At 44.8% G+C, this 21,318-nt stretch overlaps 1 long non-coding RNA gene across 1 annotated transcript; it reads left to right on the plus strand.

Annotated features, from left to right (window-relative positions):
* Nucleotides 1–1,510: 1,510 nt before the first annotated feature.
* LOC125944518 (uncharacterized) lies at nucleotides 1,511–13,658 on the plus strand. The gene is made up of 2 exons (XR_007466255.1): nucleotides 1,511–1,583; nucleotides 13,468–13,658. It is a non-coding gene; the product is annotated as an uncharacterized LOC125944518 (long non-coding RNA).
* The last annotated feature ends 7,660 nt before the right edge of the window (nucleotides 13,659–21,318 follow it).

The raw sequence follows: 21,318 nt of genomic DNA on the forward strand, positions 1-21,318 counted from the left end.
TCCGCAAAGTTCGGGAAATAATATCTCGAAACTGGTGTCATCCCGAGAATTCGTGATTCGGCCTTTCGAACTCCACGGCTAGAAATTGTAAATTGCAATATGGGCCATCAGGTAATTAATGAAAAACCTAATTAGTGAATTTCTGTTAATTATTCTATTATTCATTTCAATTTCTTGTGGAAGTAATGTCCGCCTCTTCGAGTACACCAGCTCATGAACTAGAATTGTGCTATCTGCCGCATGCAACCTATGAGAATTTTTGAACACCCTGTATATATTTTACACTGGTCTGAGCAGAGCAAGCAATATAATTACTGACTTAATACTTCGGCACATATTCCCCAATTCAGTGTTTATTTTTACAAAATTCAAGTTAACGGATTTTGACCGGGGACATTCGCAGCAATGACCTCGTACACCTCTATGAGAAAGTTTTTAAATTTCCTGATTGATGGAACCTTAAAACACTGCTTACATTCTTTTCGAGTGCTCTCTGCTGCACGGGACTGTCACGATATTTTGAGTGTGGCAACTTTGCGGCAGTTCACGTTCACGGATGTCCGAATACTGAAGTGTATAATAAAAAGCTTGTTACTCTCCCTGCGTAACGTCGGCCGTTCTGGACGTCTAGAAGTGTCAGAATACACTTGTGTTAGAAAACACAATTTTCATTTCACATATATTGACCGTGGCTAAACATCGCATTTACAAAACATTTAACTGTGTAGAGCGTCGGTGATATTTCTGTGTTCTTAGAATGCAAAGAAATTCATGTACAGAGCTTCTGGTGGACACGAAGGCGCACACGTAGCAAAAAATAACGGAACCTTACTCTGACATTTCTGAAATCCAAATGTAACCTTGTAGAAATATCAGAGTAATTCAGAGTGCACTAAGCAGAGTCAACAAATGCAAATATCAAAATTAGAGGCCCATCCTTACCCCCATAAACAAACCAGTAAGATTTTGTTCAGTGGACAAAACATGCGTTTTCGCGCTTTTAACGGCAAGATATACAAACACGTCACAAGACAGATAACTTCACCATGGTAACCGTTTCGTGAAGTATTTTACTTTACCTCTAAAACGCATTGCGTGTCCCCAAATTGTACGTTTTCTATTGTTGCTGTATGGCTAGGTGCAAGAACACAACTTCACTACTGGTGGTATTCTAGAGTACGGGCATATCTTAGAAACAATGTTAAGTAACTGTGCTTTGCATAGCTTTGTGAATGATATATAACGTTTTTCATTCACTTTATCATTCATTATTGTCCCGCTACTACAAATAGGAGGGACATTCAGTTTCTTGTGTTTCTTGCGAGAAATTTACGTCACAATGATCGGAACGAATGTTATGCTTTCCGTCTCCAAACGTAAGACCAGGCTATTATTGACTGTGTACTGCTTCATTTATACGGCATTGTAGCATGGAAGTAAGGCAGTCATTTTCTGAAACGAATACCCACCAATCCGAGCATTTAATTCAGCTAAGCTTGTTTTACTCCAGGACTCAAAGATCAGGCGCAAATCCGCAAGCTTCTGGCGGGCCAGGCCCTGTACTGCAATCGTGCAACCAAACGGTGAGTGGTGTTTATAAATGTTTAATCTTTGAGATGTGCCTATATGTAGGCCGCTTGGGCGTTGTAAGCCATATATAGTTAAAACATAAAACATTACAGGGAAATGCACCACTCGTAACTCGTTATAAGTTAGGGTTCTGTCTGTCTGAAAAACGTTATTTAAAGTACGCGGAGGAAGCTTGAGGTGGCCCGGAGGGGGCCACCTCTCACACTCACTAGGTGGGCTTCTCATTACAGGAGCCCATTAGCGACCGCCGCGGCTTGTGCTCGGTCGACTAGGGTCTTCTGGCTCGCCAGGTTGGAGCATCCGAGCAGGGCTGCCTACCAGTCCTCCCGGGTGGGGTTTGGTTTTGGGGTGAAGTTCGGGGTTGATTGGCATGCCCACATCATGTGGAGGACGTCGGAAGACTTCTCCGCACAGTGCTGGCACTTTCCTGTACAGGCAAGATCAAAGTGTTTTAAAACTGCCGGGCACAGCAGTGTTTTGGTGTAAAGGCGGAGGAGCGTACGTTCCTCTGCCTTTGTAAGGCCCTTACAGGGCTTAGGATAAATTGCGTGGCCGGATTGGTATAGTTGAGTAATTTCTCCAAAAGTGAGGGCCGGATTGGGTTCCGGATCCATTTCGGAAGGGTTTGAAGGCGTTGCCCGGAGAGTGAGCACGCGCGCAGCGGCGTCTGCCGTTTCGTTGCCTTCGAGGCCCATATGAGCAGGAGCCCATACGATCGTTCGAGACGCGGGGGCCCCGAGGTAGTCACTGTTTTGAAAGATGCGAGATGCAGTGAGAGGAATGTACCCCTGTTCAATATTTCTGCAGGCCCCTCTCGAGTCGCTTATGGTGACGCGCAAGTTCTGGTCTGCGGCGGCTAACGCGATGGCGACTTCCTCCGCATGTGTTATGTCTTGAGCTCTGAATGTTAGGCCATTCACAGCGACGTTTTCACGGACGACTGCGGCCATGTACCACCCCCCATGGTGAAGGCCGGAGGCGTCCACGTAGAAGATCCCGTGTTTGTTCCCATAGTGGCCGGCCAGTGCCTCCGCCCACGCAAGGCCCCTGCCACTCTGGCCGTCACGTGTCACGTTGGCGGGAAGAGGCCACACGTGCAGGGCGTATCTCCAGACTTCGGGGATGGGCACGCGCTCTTCCGTCAGTGTTGGGTACTGCATGTGTAGTCGAGCTAACAGGCGGTGTCCCGATGGCGTCTTTGAAAGTCTTGTATATTGATTGGTCAAGTGTGCCTCCCGGAGCTCCGCCAGACAATTGCATAACTGGCCATATTGTTCTGAACATAACCGCTAATATCCTGTTTAGTAGGAAGAACTGATTGTTTCAACACCAATATAACTCCCACTATGTTCTGCAAAATGTATCCCTGTGGCCTACAAATGCCAGCCAAACTGTCAAAAAATTGTATAGTTTGCTTTATTTTCCGGGTATGTATGCCAAATACAAATTATGCGGGATTATTCAGGATTAGGATAGAATTATAAAATACATTCAGTTTTGTCTAGGAAGCTAATGAAAAATTTTGGTATCAACAAACGAATGGCCTACAAATTTGGACAGGAAATTGGCTAGACATAAACAGAGGACCTTGAACGGTGGAGCAGACATCCCATTGACAGTGTCCAAGAGTGGAGAAACCAGGAAACAGAATGGACGACAAAAAAAATATTACCAGAAAGCAGCAGTTCCCCTAATTTTTTTTTTCATAAAGACGAGAACGGCGGTAGAATATCAAGAAATAGACACTCATTTCACGTCACCACATCAACCATACTAAGGTAAAGGTTTAGGCATGTTCATGACAACGCAGTCTCAAAAAGTGGACAACTGTTCGAGTATGACATATACTCGTAGTGCGCCATATTCTGCTGAATCCCGAATACAGCTATGGGACATAATCGATCTTCAAGCTGGTTTTTATGGTCTACTGGTATGTTACGAACCTGAAAGACATTTAAAAAAATTTAAATACCGCGATTAGATGCCAAAAGCTGCACCTCCAAGCAAGTGGAAGAAGTAGCCATCTTCTCATGTTTCTATGGAGGAAACTGGAATTCATTGCCTAAACATCGAGATGAAAATGGAACTACGTGTAGTACTTCTGCTCAATGTACTTGTGCTCTAATATCAAAAGGGAACAGAAGATTAGTAGAGAAGTACTGCTGCTCTAATCTAAAAGAATTCGAAGCACACTTACAGGTAGCTTTGCGCATCTGTGACAACACAGAGGTCTAAATCAATTTAGTGTCATATTTCTCGAAATCGAAGGACAAGAATATGAGTAAACCACTTCTGTACAGTTCCAGATGCACATGACTTCATATCCAGGATGAATAATTTGAGTAATCGCTTCCGCGTAAATTTAAAAAAAAAAATAAACGTGCCTTATATTCTACAAGGGGTTTGGGAAGGGTATAAAGAGTCTTCAAAGTAAAGCCAACGGTAACTTTAAGTAAAACGCATTGCTAGCTTGGCAAAATCGTGTTGCGCAGGTGGTTTGTGGGCTTTAATGGACACATTTTATTGTGAAGAAATAGTTTTCGAATGCATATTTCACGAACACTTCTTTATAAACTATCTTGCTCTCGCGATCATGATATATGTTTATTTTTTAAACATAACGACAATCGTTTTTGAAGACAAATTCACTTTGTTTGAACCTCATGGATTGCTTTTGTTCCGAGATATTCATCATCAAACTTGACACTAACTCAGTTAGTTTCGTGTTACGAGCCGTAGATCTCTATACAGCGTCAAGCCGTGGGTGGAAAGAATAAAGTCAGTCGTTGCCTTTTTTCGCGTGCCAATAGAAGAGCTCAGCTGTTATCACTTTCTTCCAATTTGCAAATAATATGCAACACGCCTTAAGCAATGTTCCAATGGGGGCTTGACGCGTAAAGATTCTTGCCTTGGAATGCGAAATTAGCTGAATGAGCATCACATTCAAAGATGAATATGTCGGAACAGAAACGCTCTTGGATAATCAAAAGAAGTGAAGTTACCTTTGAATACGATTGCCATTGTAGTTTCAAATTTAAAATGCACCACGATCACGAGAGCAACAAAATCAAGATAATTTTGTTACTTATGTGATTGACCCGAGTTTGATTGGGAAATTGTTTCCACTAACGACCATAAACCATCTGTGCAAACAGATGTTGTGTAGTTAACATATATTGACGGTGACAGGAACTTTATTTGGTCCTGAGAAACTGTAGCCCGGGGGAGCCGAAGCAGCAGCAACATGAAGAAGTGCCTAGTTTTTGTATTGCTTCTAAGTAATATATTTCAATTAATTATTAAAAAAACGTATTAAGCGTGTGGCAGGAATTTCGACAGTGTGTGTTATAATAAGTTCTCCAACGTTGTTTTACAATATTTTCGGCACGCTTTCTCTGGTGCGCCTCTATTTACCGCGTTAAATAGAAATCCTGCGAAACGGAAAAAAAAAGCAGCAGAACAAGAAGATGTCTGCTTGCCGCACAAGTGCTGCGGTGAACGAATTCCGGCTGTGTGACAGTCCATTTCATTGACAGGTAGGATATTTCCGAGGTAGCTGCTACACTGTAAAAAATCTGTCTTGGTTTTTAATGGACTTCGGCTGGCTGCATCGGCTGCCAACTATTTCCCGTAGAATGTACACTTGTCTGTAATTTACTTCCACAGCACTGCAGTAATGCGCCGTCATATTTCCAGTAATTTCGCGTAAAGAAATACAAAAGTGTAATTTCATTCCATGGCGCAGGAAAAATACGCCGTGACATTTATATGAGTGTACCGTAAAAAATACTGCCTAGTATAATTACTTTGCACAGGACCATAATGACATGTCGTCATATTCACACAATTTTAGGAGTTTGTTGATTCCCGAGCGGTCCTTTTCGACGCAAACGAGCCTGCTACATTTATTATTCGTCATTGTTAGAGTATCCTAATTGCTGTAAAAGTTCGCTTTACTAACCTTGCTGCAAGTATTCCTGCTTTACCATGCGCAAGTTAAACTATGGTTTAGTCGTTATACATTGCATCTGAAGAAAAACAAATAAAAAACAAACTATGAAAAGGGTGGCTGGCACAAACCTAATGCAACGGCTGATACCAACATTAATGTTTGTTAGCCCTTTCTTTGGGTAGAATATACGTCCCTGTACTTCAAGAAAAAAGACAGCAAGCAGTATAAAAAAATAACAGAGCCAAATCAATATAAAAATTAATGAATAAGTGTAATTGTTTTCGGTTAGGCTTAAGAGCATGTATGTATGTATGTACGCCATGCATTCATGTATGCACACCTTGCATAGTATTTGGGATGAAATCATGAACAAGCATCTTATTCTGAAATTTTGACAAACGTCTGCCTCAGCAGAAATGTTGCTGACATAAACTAATATGTTAAATAAGTGAGAAGGTAGAAAGTAACCGGTTTATTGCAGTAAGGAAGTTTGCTGCAGTGTTGAAAAAGTGGTCGCAGTTTCACCTGAAAGGCGAAGCATCAATTGCGATAGCAAACTTGTAGAGAGCTATACGGAGTAATAATATTAGCTTTATCAGCTGTATAAACTTGGACATGCAGCAGCATGGGCAACACGCAGAACTGTTGTCGACGCCATCGGCGTTTTGCCTGCGTTCGCTCAAAATGCGTGCGGCGTTGGTGACTGTTGCCGGAGCCTGTGATATAAATAGGCACTTGGTGCCGCAGCTAAACGTCGCCTCCCTTCCCTCCCCCTCCCCCACGGCTTCTCGCGCGTCGGAAGAAGGTGCGTTTGCTCTACATATATGGTGATTGTAAAGGAGGAAAGAGACGCCTACTTCTGCAGCCCTTAAGCGAGCACGGCGCAGAACGCGCGTTTGTTCTCCGCCGTGCGTTCACTCCCCGTGAAAGACGCGCCCCTCGCGCCCTTTCACTCGCACATACAGCGTTCGGCCAACCTTTCCCTTTCCCTCAAGAACCACTTACCGCGGCGACGATTTGTTCTCCAAATGACGTCATACGGAACCTCACGGCGACGGCGACGGTGACGGTGACGGCTACGGCGACGGCGACGCCGACGGCAGAAATCTGCTTTTGAGTGTCCATATAATTGCTATCGCAATAATAAATGAAAAAGGCATTTGAGGCTACAGTTTCACTCCACGCTAGAGATTGACAGGGTGCTTGAGCTGTGGGGCATAAAACGAACGCTGAGCATAAATTCTAGGGTATGAACATCTTTGCACAGTGCCACTTTCGCTACGCCTCAGCTGACTTTATTTTGGCACTTCAGAAAAGATGCTTGAGGTAGAAAAACATATAACTAAAGGGCCCAGTCGGCTTCTATAGTCCGATGCTCAAGGCTTAGCACTGTTTTATGACTAGTGGCTTTGCCTTTGATTTTGTGCCAGGACCTGGGTTGATCATGAGGAGTGTTCCGGAAGGACGTAAACCAAATGAAAAAGAAAGTTGAAGTCTAAATTCAGAAGTTTTCTAAATAGGCTGCAATATGGCAATATTTCAGCTCTAGCATAGCAAGCCCGATGAAAATGAGCAATGCGTTTTGAAGGTACTACTCTTAATCGATAAAATACAGACAGCTGATGCTGTAAAAATACATTGATCTCTTTGTGGATAAAATTTTTGCGCTAAACTCTTGGTTAACCTTCAACGAGGAGCGTAGTTTACCACCCGCTGATACCGTGAAGTTGGCATTTCTTAGAGGACGAACAAATTACGAGTTGGTTCAGGTAGAACAACTTTCAATAGCATTGACATTTTATAATTTTCTCCCCCCAACTCAATCATACATGTTCCAGTCAAAACAACTGCATTCGCGAACGTCTGTTGAATGCGAAAAACGTGCAGCACAAGCCGCAATTTTGCGAGAGCAGAAAGCAGAAGTGCAAGGCATTTATAGGTGGAATAACAGCTCTCGTTATCGAAAGGACAAGCATATGCCAAAAGTGTGTCTGCCTGAAACTGGCAAATTTCCAAGATGTTCCCCCGCATGACATGAACGAGAAAAAAGGAAATCATTGATGCATGCTCCGAGCTACGCACAACGGCGCCAATAGCAATGAAACAGGAGTGCACTCACGTTCTGGCGCAGTTTCACGCAACTCTAAAGGAAAGGAAGAAAGGGAAAGACAAAACGTTTGCGCTACTGTATACGAACAATCAATAACAGAGCATGGCAGTCAGATAACGCCTCCCTCACCGGCAACAATGTGCTCGATGCAAGCAACGCCAATACGACGAGCCCGTGTGTTGTACTACAAATCAAAAGTATTGCTTTTAACTTCATTATTACCAATGGTTTTAGGTAAACGAAACTCTCACAACACTACCAAACTCAAAGCCTACTCACCAAACTGCAGCTGCTCGGCAGACATAGAAGACGCAATCCGATTTCTGTGTGGTCACTTGTTATTTATATATCGTTGCTCCTGGATTCGCTGTTGCTGGTGGCGTCTTGTCATGTGTCACAGCTTCGGCGCTAAGTGACAGTTTGCCCGAATAGCTCTGAATTCTACCTAGACAACTGTGGGTACCCGGTCGTCATGTCGGAGATTGTCACCATGCCTCTAGCAAATAAATCTGTCTTCTGTTTGTCGTTGTATACATATGATGCATTTGATGGCTTGATAACTACTGCAGGCTACCACAAACGTCCAGGCTTTCAATTTTTAATGAGCACGTGAGAACCTGGGCTTGGTAAATTAAGAATGGATGCTTATTTGTCTTGTGTGTTCTTTTTCTGCTTGAGGTGCATTGTAATCACATTATTTCTGAGATCACGCGACACGGCTTTGAGAGGCGTACGTTATGTCCGGCCCATAAGTAGCTCTCCTGGAGACAGGCCTGTCAGACTGTGACACCGCTGTCCTTTGCTGGAAAAGTAGCCTAGCACTCCTCGTTTGAAATTTGCCGGGGGCAATATCTCCGGCTTATTTTTTACGACCTGAACAACACGCTATGCATTTCCATTGGACGCAGGGTGGTAAGGTGACACCCTGATGACACACTGATAAAAGTTCGCACTTGTGAAAGCGGTGCCAATCCAATACAATATCTAAGACATTCCATCAGTGACAAAAATTGTCCTTAGAGACCTGATGGCGCCTTCAGGAAATGCAGACAGGACTGGCACATGAAACAGGAGTGCGCCATAATAATCGTCATAATGAACAAGCCGACCATGTACATTATGACGATTATTTTAATACTATGCCACACACCCATATCGTGGGATTGTCCTAGAAGCGGGCGGTACATATCGGTCTACTAACTAGCTCTTTGAGGTGATCGCCGCGTGTTGGTTATGGTTATGATTTGCATACTACGACACATATCCACAACGCGAATCGAGCACGAAGCGCATCGGCTGACGGCGCATGCGTCACTTTTGCGCGAACTGTTAGGGGTTTTCCAGAGACGCCTACGCACCTGGCCGCCAAAAGGACGAAGCGAAGTGGACACACCGTCGACGCTAGGCTCAGTCGCCCCGGGGGCGCAGCAAATGCGGCGTTGTGCCTTCGTTGTGCGCACGCACACGTTAGGCACGCCAGCGTTCCTGCTGATTTGATGTGTGTATGTTCTGGTCTTAGCAGTAAATGTCACGCTAACCTTATCCAATATTTGTCAAACGTAGGGCGCAAAAGCATTATATATGAGCAAGGTTTCAAACGGGCGAGTCATGGGGGCACATATATCGTTTAATTACAGTAACTGAACTTCCTATTGCTACGCGAGATTAGACGGTTAAAGCGCACTTGCAAATAAATTATTAAAAAAAACATTTTAAAATGACGATTTGTGAACATATATTTCCCCTTAACCAGTGCTTGATATTTTTAAATGCAGTCAGTGCTTCAAGCGAGCGAGACATATTCCAGCAGCATCTTAAAATATGTGGTTTGACTGCAGGGAACCTAGGTTCATAATACAACCGCTCGAACGAAAAAGCTTCGCTGAAAATTGTGTTGCGATTCCTTGAAGTCGCAATATTCTTGCGTCTTTTTTACCTCTTCGCGCTCTAGAAAGCATAGATTTTACTTCTGCCTTTTTAAATCTTTTTTATGCCGGCACTGAAATTCTGCTACTGGTTGTGGAAGAGGAATGTCATTGTGATATTCTGTCGAACCGCAACAGCAGCTGGACGAGCTCAATTTTTAACAGCTGACCAACGTTGGCGCTTGTCTTAAACTGTAGCTGTTTGAAAAATCATAAACATGCCCCGTTCTGCACGTAAGACGTGCGGCATACCATTTCATGCGGAATTACTCGGAGTAAAACCACTCACATTCAAAAGCTGCACTTCCCAGCAGACGACCCGCCGTCCTTTTCTTCCAATTATCACCATGCCACCCTGCGAGATTGCGAATTTCTCAATAAAATTTTTCGGCCGACTTACTGCTGGTGTTTTGATCATATGTAATAGATGGTGATGCGGCAAAGTCATCACCCGGACGCAATAATCTTGATTTTCAAGAGCGCCAACGGGCATAGGCTAGATAAATTGTCGCAAGAATTCGTACACCTTAGTTAACAAGAGTTGCTTTTTAAATCACAGTTGGGCTCGAGAAACGAAATCTGAACTGATTCTAAAAGCCCCTTTCCTAGGCGACCTTCATGACAGCGTTAATTTTCTGAAAAACAGTTGGAACGTGCCGAAATTGGCGTTAAAAATATTACTTTGTGGTTATAAATGTCAATTGGCATTGTACCAAAAGAGTTAAATGAGATTTTACCCGTGAAATATATTGCGTACAAATTGGGAGCCAACGCGTTCCTTGTGTAGCAGACGACCGGAACAAACAACGGGTCCTTCCACACTTTACGTAGCTATACAGAAGTATGGCCTCACGATTGTTCAGAGCCCATTAGAATCCACGATCTCCTATGCCAGCAAATGTGTGCATGGCTGTTTTGGGCCTTGCTCGTAGGACAGGTGCTTAGCTAGCGTACACCAAGAACAGTGGTATAAAGGCAAGCTATACAATATTTCAACATTTTATTATTGCGTATTTGGCATGTCTCTTAAAAGTCGAGCTTATGAAGAGCTTTGCCTTCTGAAGAGGTTGAGCTGACTTTTCTATGTAGAGCACGCCATCACCTTTCTCATCACGAATGTCACGTGCTACTTGCAATCAAAAGGCATGGCTAGTACTTTAAACTGAAAAGGAAATACAACAATGATACTCTGTGTCATCGACGCGGATGAATGTCCCATACAGGCACTTTCAGAAATGCCCAAGTGCTCACTTAAAGTGTCACTGACTCGTAAAATGCATGCCAGCTACTCGCTGCGTCATTCAACCACCCTTGTCACCTCCAATTTATTTAATCCGACGTTTGAGGGCTCACTGAGTTCCCTCTTTAGGAGTTAACGAAGATTCACAACGGAGTGAAGCCTTGCAGGTAATGAATGGCCTTTCACTTGGCGTGGCAAGCTTACCACCGGCCCAAACAGCATGAAATGTGGACTAGTATAAGTGATGCAACTGAATGCACATGCCGACTAACCGTATTTTATATGCGGGAACAGCAGAAGGTGATGCCATACACCAAGTGCACCACCATGGGAACAGGGGACAACCAAACTGCTACACCCAACTGATCGCCCAAATTATCGTCGCTGCTTCGCAGGAGGTCGACATTACCACAACAATGAATGAAATAAAACATGTATGTTTAGTTAGAAATCACGTGAAGGAGGGACACTGGCTTCACCATATCTTTTAGAAGATAAGACTTCTTTTTTTACTATTTACTGCGCTTCCCACCAAAAAACGTCGTTCTATAGAATGACTGAGAAATACCATGAGATCATGAGAAATACCACTCTTGATGAAATACACCTGCAGATATAAAACTGACAACTGAAATGCAAGACAATGTAGGCATTATTGGCTCCTCTAATTTTAATTCACCTCTAGCTTTATTAGTTTCGCTTTTCAGCAACTCACTATTTGATGCGTAAAAATATTTGTCAAAGCTGATTTGTGAAAGCTTCTTGCCGTCTGTAAGATGTCATTTTGGAATGCATTGTGTAAAGAACGTATGTTTCTGTAGTTATATATTTTCTTTGCCTATTGTATAATTTTCCGCGTTTATTTTGTAGCAATTATGTTTACAGAGACGCAGCGTTAATTTCTCGCCATGGCTTTCAAAGATTTCCTATCCACTGCAATAGTTCACGACACGGTGCGTAAAGCATAAGCAAGAAAATAAGCCGCAAATAAGCAATTTTGAGTTGGGAAAATGTTCAGTTGTTCGATTATACTGCTTATGTTGGTTACCTATTTCTTATTTTTCTGTGTATGTGGTTATCTTCTTGCTACTGTAGCATGTTTTATCGACGCCGCTACTGCGACGGCGCCAGAAAAACCTCAGTATTTACAAATTAGACAACATGCCATAAAGAAAAGAAGAATTACGTTTTCGCTTTTGCTTTCTTTGAAAAGTCAACGCTGCGCAGTGCAAGGGTGTGGACCCAGCCAGAATTTGCACATTGCTTTTATGGCTTAACGAGCCAGGAAGCTTCAGGCATTTTTCTTAGTGGAATGAAATCTGTTACTCTTGTATCATTCATAACGTAATCTGATCTAACTTCTTCAAATGAATGATCACTGCATAGGTGAATTCAACTACAATACGGAGTGGCCTATCTTTAGTCCTTACCTTTTGTTGAGTGTACTCTAAAGTTGGCATTTGCAAGATATGTGGTCGCGAGACAAGTATGCAGTAATTCTCCAACATGAAGTGTGACATCGGAACGCCGACTGAAAATTGCTTTGAACTAATATTAAACATACAGGCATAAACTATCGACGACCTGAGGCAGTACAAAAATAAGCAAATAGTAGCAACACAAAGCCGACAGCACTGTTCAATTCGACAGCAACATTGCGAAAGCCACAGTGCCTCCCCCCCCCCCCCCCCCACCATTTTCTCATGTGGCCGGCCGCCACACTCCAGCTGTGCACTCGGCAGCAACAAAGCGAAAGGTGCATAGACGGCGACACGCAAGAAATAGGACGGTGACCAAGAGAGGATGACGCCTCTCCCGCAGTCTACCAAACACAGCTCTCTCCCTTTTATCGTCGGTCAACAGGACGACTGCTGTGACAATGATTTTCTCCGACCCGAGCATACGGCCAAAGAGCACTAGTGGAGAGAAAAATAGTGCGGCTAGAAAATGGGTAGATACAACGACGGATACTCGAATGTGCGTGAACCTCCCAACGAATCGTAATCGTATTCCAAAGAAATTGTAACAGCATAGGAAATGACGTAGCAAAACTAAGCCGAGGGCACTGTTCACCAAGGATAGGATAATATTTCACTGGTAGGGTGCAACCATGCCGAAACTTTTTAGAAGAATGCCGAAGCTATTTTGCGCTGTCCAGCTATGAATGTGGGTGTGTTGATTGATTATTTGCCATGCTTCTGTTATGAAGTATTAAAGCGTCGTTCAGTATACCAACTTAATACGTCTGTAAATGTGTCGTCGTAACTGCAGGCAGAACGTTTGGTGTGAGATATCGTGCATCTGTTATCCTGCCTTAGGTCCATTTGCCTTTTTGTACACAATCTCACGCCGTATTTAAATATTCCTCACTGGTATGCTAAAGCCTTTGCCACCTATTGCTATGGGCTATAAATAAATTGCGTTCATCAGTCTGGATATAGTATTCCCTTTTATTTGCTGAAGTAGTTCTGTTTCTCGTTATATTTTCCTTCTTTCTGTTTTTACTTACCGTGGCTGAACCATTTAACTAGGCCAATAATAATAATAAAAATTGCGTATGCAGGTTCGGTTGTTTTTGTTGTGTTAAGTGGACTACGAGTATGAATGCAAAACTGCTATTTCACATGAATAACGTACTGATCTCTTACAGTGCACGTTTAGAAATGGCCTCGGAAGTGGCTGTCAAGAACCCTGCAGGTGTAGCTCCGAAGAACACGGCCTTACTACACCTGCAAATTTCAGTGGTCCGGGAACTTGCGTGAAATCTTTTTAGTCATAGGGGCCGTATCGTGCTGGGCTTCGCGATGACAAATGCAAGAAAAATAAAAGTCTCATTTGGAAGTAATGCTGTTTCGATATGCCATGATTACAGTGGTGGAGGTCTAAGAGGGGAGGTGGGGATATAGTCATGAAAGCACCGGGCACAAAGACTGCAGTGCATCTTACCGCATTTGTGCGCAACCACGTTTGTGTTCAAATACCTGCCACCTCGTTTGGACTCAGAGGCAACGCGCGTACGGTTTTGTGGATCTTTGCTCCCTTGAAGGGGAAATTCTGTGACGGCTTCGGTCCACCTGACTGGGCTTTCAGGACCTTACCCGCTTTCCTAGTGTAAAAATCTGGGGCCGACCAATCGCTCATTTACCCAACATGTGTTTTCCAAATGTGCTATGACAAAGATGCAGATGCATGCTTCGATACAATTGCAAACGCACAGCCCGGCATACGAGCTCACTGACTCATACTGGTTTCACACTGATTTCACAGACATGGGATAGTGTGAGTGAGTGACTGACAAAGGTGTTGTTGGACATATGTATGGGTTTAAAAGAACGCTGGTGAGATTGAATCGCGCTGAGTATGAACGTGAGTGACGGTCGGCCCTTCCGAGTGGACGTGAGCACGAAGGTGAGAATGCGCTGTTGAGTATGAGTGGACGCCAGTTTGATCACTAGTGAATGTAGGTAAATGTGAATAAAATCGAGTATAAGTGTGACTGAGAGCGATCGAGAGTACGGGTGGGTGCGAATGGGAATGAGCATCAATGTGGTTAAGCAGGCGTGAGCGAGTATATAACCTGGAAAAAAAATGAGTGAGCCAGTATGAGTGAGTATTCACTTATCGTGCTGATCTCTGTGTAAACGTGTATTCTGATAACCATGTTGTCGTGTGTGTCGATATTCCTGCAAAAAAGTACGCCTTAGTTCTCACTTCATTTATGCTCTCACTGGTACATCCCGCAAAAATGGAAATTAAATCTCCACTGCTCCTTCAGCCTCCCAACCTCATCTGCTCTCTAGCAAGACACTCTGACCATGATGAGTCGGACAACGGCTTGGGCCCACTTAGCTAACTTCGTGTTACACCGCGGTAACACAAGGAAGCAACTCCCTAGTATGACACCTAGACTCCCACCTCCTACCACTAGCATTCTATATGTAGTCAAGCGTTTGACGGCAATCAAACGTGTTAGGAAACATGTTAGAATAAAATGCAGACACGGACCACGTAAAAAGAATGCAAGAATAACGTTTCGGAAACCTCAAACGTCATTTTTGCTTTTTTGACATAGTCGGTGTCTGCACTTTATTCTTTCTAACACAACATCTGGTAACGCTTTGCAGAATACCAAACGATGCTGGACAAACGGCTACCGACAAAACGCTTTGAATACCATCAATTCCCAGGGTGCGAGGGACCTGCATACAATTATTTTTTGATGAACATGGAGCAATTGACTCTTCTTTTTTTCCCTGCCGCTTCTTATCCTTTGCCCGCAGAATGCTTCTCGTATGTCATACTACTTATCAAAACTTAGCTTACCATAAAAAACACACACACACTGTGGACAACTGTGTGGGAGCAGGTCAGCCAGACGCACAAGAAGGCAACCAGATACACAAAGAGACATCTTTATAACATGAAACGGCACATGGGACTCATGCAGAAACGCATGGACCATAAAGATAAGCTGGGTAACTGTCAAGCTTGAGCACTCACAATGCTAATCAGGAGTTCCGACCTCGTGGCGATGGCTCGGCATCTTGGCTCTGATGGCGGTGAGTACGGGCGGCGGTTGAAGTTCAGGGTGGAACCAGGACGTAGCCCGGTTCCGGTGTGTTAGCTCTGGGACGTAGCCCGAGCTCGGCAGCATGCACAGCACTGGGTTGAGAGCCAGGACGAAGGCCAGCACAGCAGTGGGGTGAAAGCCGGGACGACGCCTGGTTTGGAGAACAGGATCAGGGCTCTGGGACGTAGCCCGAGCCCGGCAGCACGGCAGCGCTCGTGCGAGCCAAGACGGGGCTCAGCTTAGCAGGACCCGCGACGATGGTAGAAGCCGGGGCGGTGCCCGATTTGCAGTACAGGACCGGGATGCCGGGACGTGGGCCGGCGTTTGGTCCACTCCATCTCGCTGCACTGCCCGTTCTGTCAGCCTGGCTGCCCCGTCGTTCCAGATGGCCTCCCCCGGCACGCGTACCGACCACGCGCACCAGCCACGCTCACTCCCGCGCTTTTCGGCCCCGCAAGCAAAGCACAAGCCCCGGAACACCCGCGCACTTCAAATATCGGCCCCGCACACCGATCACAAGTCGTCCTTCTACCACACACACAATGCGGCAGGTTCATTATGGCAGCTCTCCATAAGTTCATCGTAGTGACAAGAAGGCCAATTTGCAAGGGACTTGAAATTGGTAATCTTTTCCTGTGTGAGATATCCCTGAATACAATACCGTGCTCATTATTTCTCGCAATGTTTCTGTTTTGATTGTTGGTTTATTTCATTTGTCCTCGCGGCATGTCGTTCTCGCCTCGTTTGCCGTCAATCTACCTCGTGGACAGTTTTTGCAACTTTCCTCTAGCTGGTAGCTCAACTGAGACAATGTCAGTAAGTTCTCACTAAATATTGATGCAAAGTCGTGAAAGGTGTCGCAAAAACTGTCGAATAAATTTAAACCAATGAAAGCTATTTTCCGACATAGGGGAACATCTGGGAAATTACGTGTACTTACTAATCGAAACAAAGAAATAATAAATTAATTGAAAATGAACATGGATAAAAAAACAACTTGCCGCAGGTGGGGAACGATCCCACGTCTTCGCATTACGCGCGCGATGCTCTTACCATTGAGCTATCGCGGCGCCGTTTTCCCATCCACTTTCGGGGGTATTTATGATTTTTCTGCTACAAGTAACCCTGGGAGTGTTAGCCAGCGCAACCACTCACAAGCTTTAGTGGCGGATGTAGAACATCCTTTCTGTCGCAGGCGTCACGAGTACGTGATCTTTTGGGGTGAAGGCAACTGGTCAATAAACCCACATATGCTAGCTGAAGGCATAAATGTTGCCGAATTCGATATCCTCGTTATGTAATAAACGAGAAGAAAGGGAACCGAGGAACCGTATTTTCATTAATCATATCATAAGAAGCCAACAAACATAGACACCAAGGACCACATGGGGTAAATTACGCGTACTTACTAATTGAAATAGAGAAATGACAAATATAATGGAAAATGAAAGTGGATGAAAAAAAAAAAACAACTTGCCGCAGGTGGGGAACGATCGCACGTCTTTGCATTACGCGTGCGATGCTCTTACTATTGAGCTACCGCGGCTTCGCTTTCCCATCCACTTTCTGTGGTATTAATGTTATGTGGTATTAGTTTTCTTTTTCTTTTTTTTGCCGGTGTCAGACGCCACTCCAAGCCTGAAAATGAAGTGGACTGGAGGAGAATTCGAAGCTACGAGTTTCGGATTAGAAGCCCGGTGTTTCACCTCTGCTCCACACCAGCACTTTTGTCGGGTAGCCAGGGTCAACAGAGGGTTTCCGGGTCGGTTGGTTGATGCAGTATCACCTCTGAGAGCTGCACTGGTCATTTTTTCGAAGTTGGACGACGAGGCTATGGCGACAGTGAGGGACGGGCACGCGACAGGGCAGCGGAAAGGGGAACGCCAGTTCTGCGGGCCAGGCGAGCGGTCGTATATAGCGTGGAGTCGGGGCAGGAAGATCAGGGTGCAGTGGGTCACTGCGAGCACAAAACGAAGAGGACCGACTGTTTGCCGGGTGCTAAGTGTACGCGGGACGAGGTGGCGATGGCAGGCGATAGCGACAATGGCGGAGAATTTGGCCTATCTCGTTGTAGTTGAATCATATCGGCCTATCGTCACGCATGTGCCACTGGTGTGGATCGCGGTATTTGAGTTAGGTCGATGGTTGGCGCGGAGATCGTAAGATATTGCCGACCGCAAGCCGGCTTACAGCACAGGTGGAATAATGCCTGTGATCACGAACTATTTGCGTATGACGGCTTGGATCAACGGATGATTATCGGCAATGTTGCCAGCTGAGGAAGAAGACGACGAACGCGGGAGCAGTGGCATGAGCGCGTGCTGAGCACGAGCGCAACCCAAAGGGCGCCAACGAGCCAGCTGCGCAAGAAGACGACGACGCTCGAGCCAATGCTGATGATGATAATAGTTTTGTGTACACAACTGAATTCACCTAGACATATAAAGCTTTGCTTGAAAAATCACGTGTTTGAGAACACATTACGATGTACTTTCTCTGAAAGCGCTGTTGCTGTCACAATTTCACAGATGCCACAGTCACGTAGGAAGCGCGAAACGACGCCACTGACGGTATGCTCACAGTCCGCCGTTATCGCTTGCGTGCGATGTCTCGAGTTTGCTCGGCGGCGTGATTATAGCCGCTAATCCTTCCTGCGTAAAATTTCATTCTCTTCGGTCGTCGTTATGGGGATGCCGTGTTTACGGGGGTATGAGCCATTGCCTGAGGGGGTATGAGCCATTCATTGTCTTGCGTAACGGACAGATATAATTTTGAAGAAACTTAATTTCGAAGAATCGCAAGCGGCAATGGCTAGCGAATGCGGCTAACCACGCCGCCGAGCAAACTTGAAACATCACACGCAAGCGATAACGGCGGACTGTGAGCATACCGTCAGTGACGTCGTTTCGCGTTTCCTACTGCAACTTCAATGCGGGCAACTAAAGCACTGTTTAAGTTTCTGCAGGACACGAAGCTAGACGAGCGGCTCAAGTAGGGCCACCATCTAAATGTACATAAGCACTCACCACTCCTCTTGTCATCATCATCCACCACAGTACTTTCACTCCCTTTCCCTCCTCGCCAGTACAGAGTAGCAGACTAGAGCACACTAGCTCCGCTCGATCTCTCTGTTTTTTTTATAGAAATAAAATTTATCTATATCTGCTTTCGATATGGACTGTGCTTAGAAAAAGCATCGCAAGACTACGGCTTATAAAAGAAGACGAAACAGTGCTAATTTAAAGCTGCCCACTACGCGTGGGTATCTCGTGCATTCACAAGATTCAAAGGGGTCCTGAACCACCCCTAGGGGTTGGTGAAAAAAACATAGTCCGCGGACAGCATACGCTGCTGTGAAAATCTCAGCCAAGTTTTGCAGTCGTGCGCGGCGCGTAGAACTCGTAAGCGAAGCGCGAAGTCATCTTTCTCTCAAACTGTCTCTTTTCAACAGAATTCATGTTCCTTACTCTTTCCCGGACCCTTTACCACAGAACACCTATAAGACGCAGACGAGGAAAACTGTACCTTCCACAGTGAAACCGAAATAACAATAGCGCTGGTGTTGTGAACTAAAGCATGTGGCCAAGAGATGGCGCTGACAAAATAAAACTAATGCCATCATCATTACGTAGTGAGCAATGTGGCCGCTTCTCGCCGGCTGGTTTTGGGGCGCTTTTTACCGCTGTCGGGGTGGTAGTCGTGTCTGGGGTACTCTAACGTGACTACAGATATATTTATTATGGCGTCAGGTGACCTAGAAATCTCAGCTAGCAAAACAAAGTCACCTTAAACAAGTTAGCTTACATTGTTTATTGTCAATGGTGAATGAAGCAGTGCATGCCCACACATTTTGTACAGGTCAGGTGAGCTTAATGCTGGCAGTGAATGAGTTTAAAACATACAGAAACACAGATAGCCATCTGTTTAATTGGACTGAAAGTTGGAATCGAGCGAAGTTGTCTCATTGTGTTCGGCGTGCCGCTAAAGCAGGGAGAACGAAGCTTCAGACAACGATATTTATGCAGGGCTAAAGCAGCCTTGTGCTGTAGTTGCGTACAGTGCCGCTTGACAGGTTTCATACTTACATATATTGTTTGCGTTCGACAATTTCAGATAGATTAAAAAAATAATCATAAAAGTGATTGGCAGAGGTGTAGTACCAGCAAGATAAGCTCAGGCTAGTATGTCCCATTCTTTTTTAGCACATTGGCGAGATGCACATAGTGCAGGAAAAAAACGTCATCCGAAGTTGTCGAGCACATATTGTCTGGTCTTGAAATTTCTGGTACACGTTTAGTGTTCAGTTCCTGCAGTAAAGGCTTTGATGCAAGTCGAGTACTCATAGAAAAGCATTGAACATTATGGAGACTACAGTGCTTGCAAGGACTTCTGACAATATTGTGCGAATGAACAAGGATATTAAATAAAGATATAACCAAGCCAAATTAATGCTCAGAGATCCTTGGAAAATTAAATTTACGGTTTCATGGTGAAAAAAATTCAACGCCCTTCACTACTGCGAAGATAAAAGCCAGCGAAGCTGTGACTATGGTGGCTCTGCTATAGTGTATATTGCTATAGTGAATTTGCATATTAGCATTGTTGACTATGTTGAGCCTCTTCGGCATGTTCGTCAAAGAGCAAGGACACCAGCGTCTTGTTTTCGCCTGGCGCGATGGCCAAGTAAAGCGTTTGCTGCGCGAAGTCCATCCCATCGTCATAGACTAGCGTATGAGCCACAGCGTTCATAGCCGCGGCACACGGCACGGCATCGTCAGGATGCTGAGGTCAGGATCCTGGAAGATGTGGTTAAACGAGCGTCCGTCCCATAAGGACTCCAAAGTGCAACTGCTGATAACAGCTCGACCTCTACGTCATGCGACAAAAAGGGGCATAACGATTGGTGGGACGTGCTGCCACCGAGTATCGCGACACTTGGGAATGAGGCATCGGCGGTGGCGAGGGGTATAACATTGGGCCATCCATCATGCATCTTTACACCTGCGCTAAGGCACAACTTGCGGGAAACCGCCACGCACATGGATCCAAACCGACACTCACATGGAGCCGAAATTGTTGTACACGCCGGTAGGTCTACGGACGCGATCTCCTAGAACCTAGCCCTTAGTAGCTTCACTGTAAAACAAATTGCGGTTTGTCTTCAAACAAGACAAAGAGATTGCAAGGAGATGACGACTTCAATTGAGTAACAGAGGTGAGCAAACGGAAGCCTCAGCCTGGAGCCCTTAGGCTTCTGGATATGGCGTTCAACGTTTCAACAAGCAAACATTTGTGATAGCCGAGACGAAGAGAAGTTCCCACGCTGATGCTTCCCTTGCTCATCCACTGTTTCATCATCATCATTATCAACACCACCACCACCACCATCATCATCATCATCATCATCATCATCATCATCATCATCATCATCATCATCATCATCATCATCATCATCAGCCTATTCACGTCCACTGCAGGACAAAGGCCTCTCCCTGCGATCTCCACTTATCCTGTCTTGCGCTAGAAGATTCCAACTAGTGCCTGCCAATTTCCTAACTTCATCACCCCACCTAGTTTTCTGCCATCCTCGACTGCGCTTCCCTTCTCTTGGATCTTCTGTTTATTGGCTGAATATTAAGCCGCACTTATTGTGCTAGCCTACTTTAAAATATTTTTGGGAACACACTGTTCTCAGGTTTGTCATGCGCTTTCTGAAGTGAAACAAAATTTTTTTAGCGATTTGTCATGTTTGTGAAGTGTGAAATAGGCCGGTTGTGTGAGTTTGCCTTTTCTAGCTATCCTTTACCTTACGGTGCACGGCTAGCCAAGTTATTGATTTCATGCTAACTGTACATTTAACTGTACTGTAACTTATCGCGGTGTATCATTTATGCAGAAACAGCTAAAACTATTTATTATTTATACTGTACT

This window comes from Dermacentor silvarum, chromosome 3 (assembly GCF_013339745.2).
Source record: "Dermacentor silvarum isolate Dsil-2018 chromosome 3, BIME_Dsil_1.4, whole genome shotgun sequence".
Taxonomy (NCBI): domain Eukaryota; kingdom Metazoa; phylum Arthropoda; class Arachnida; order Ixodida; family Ixodidae; genus Dermacentor; species Dermacentor silvarum.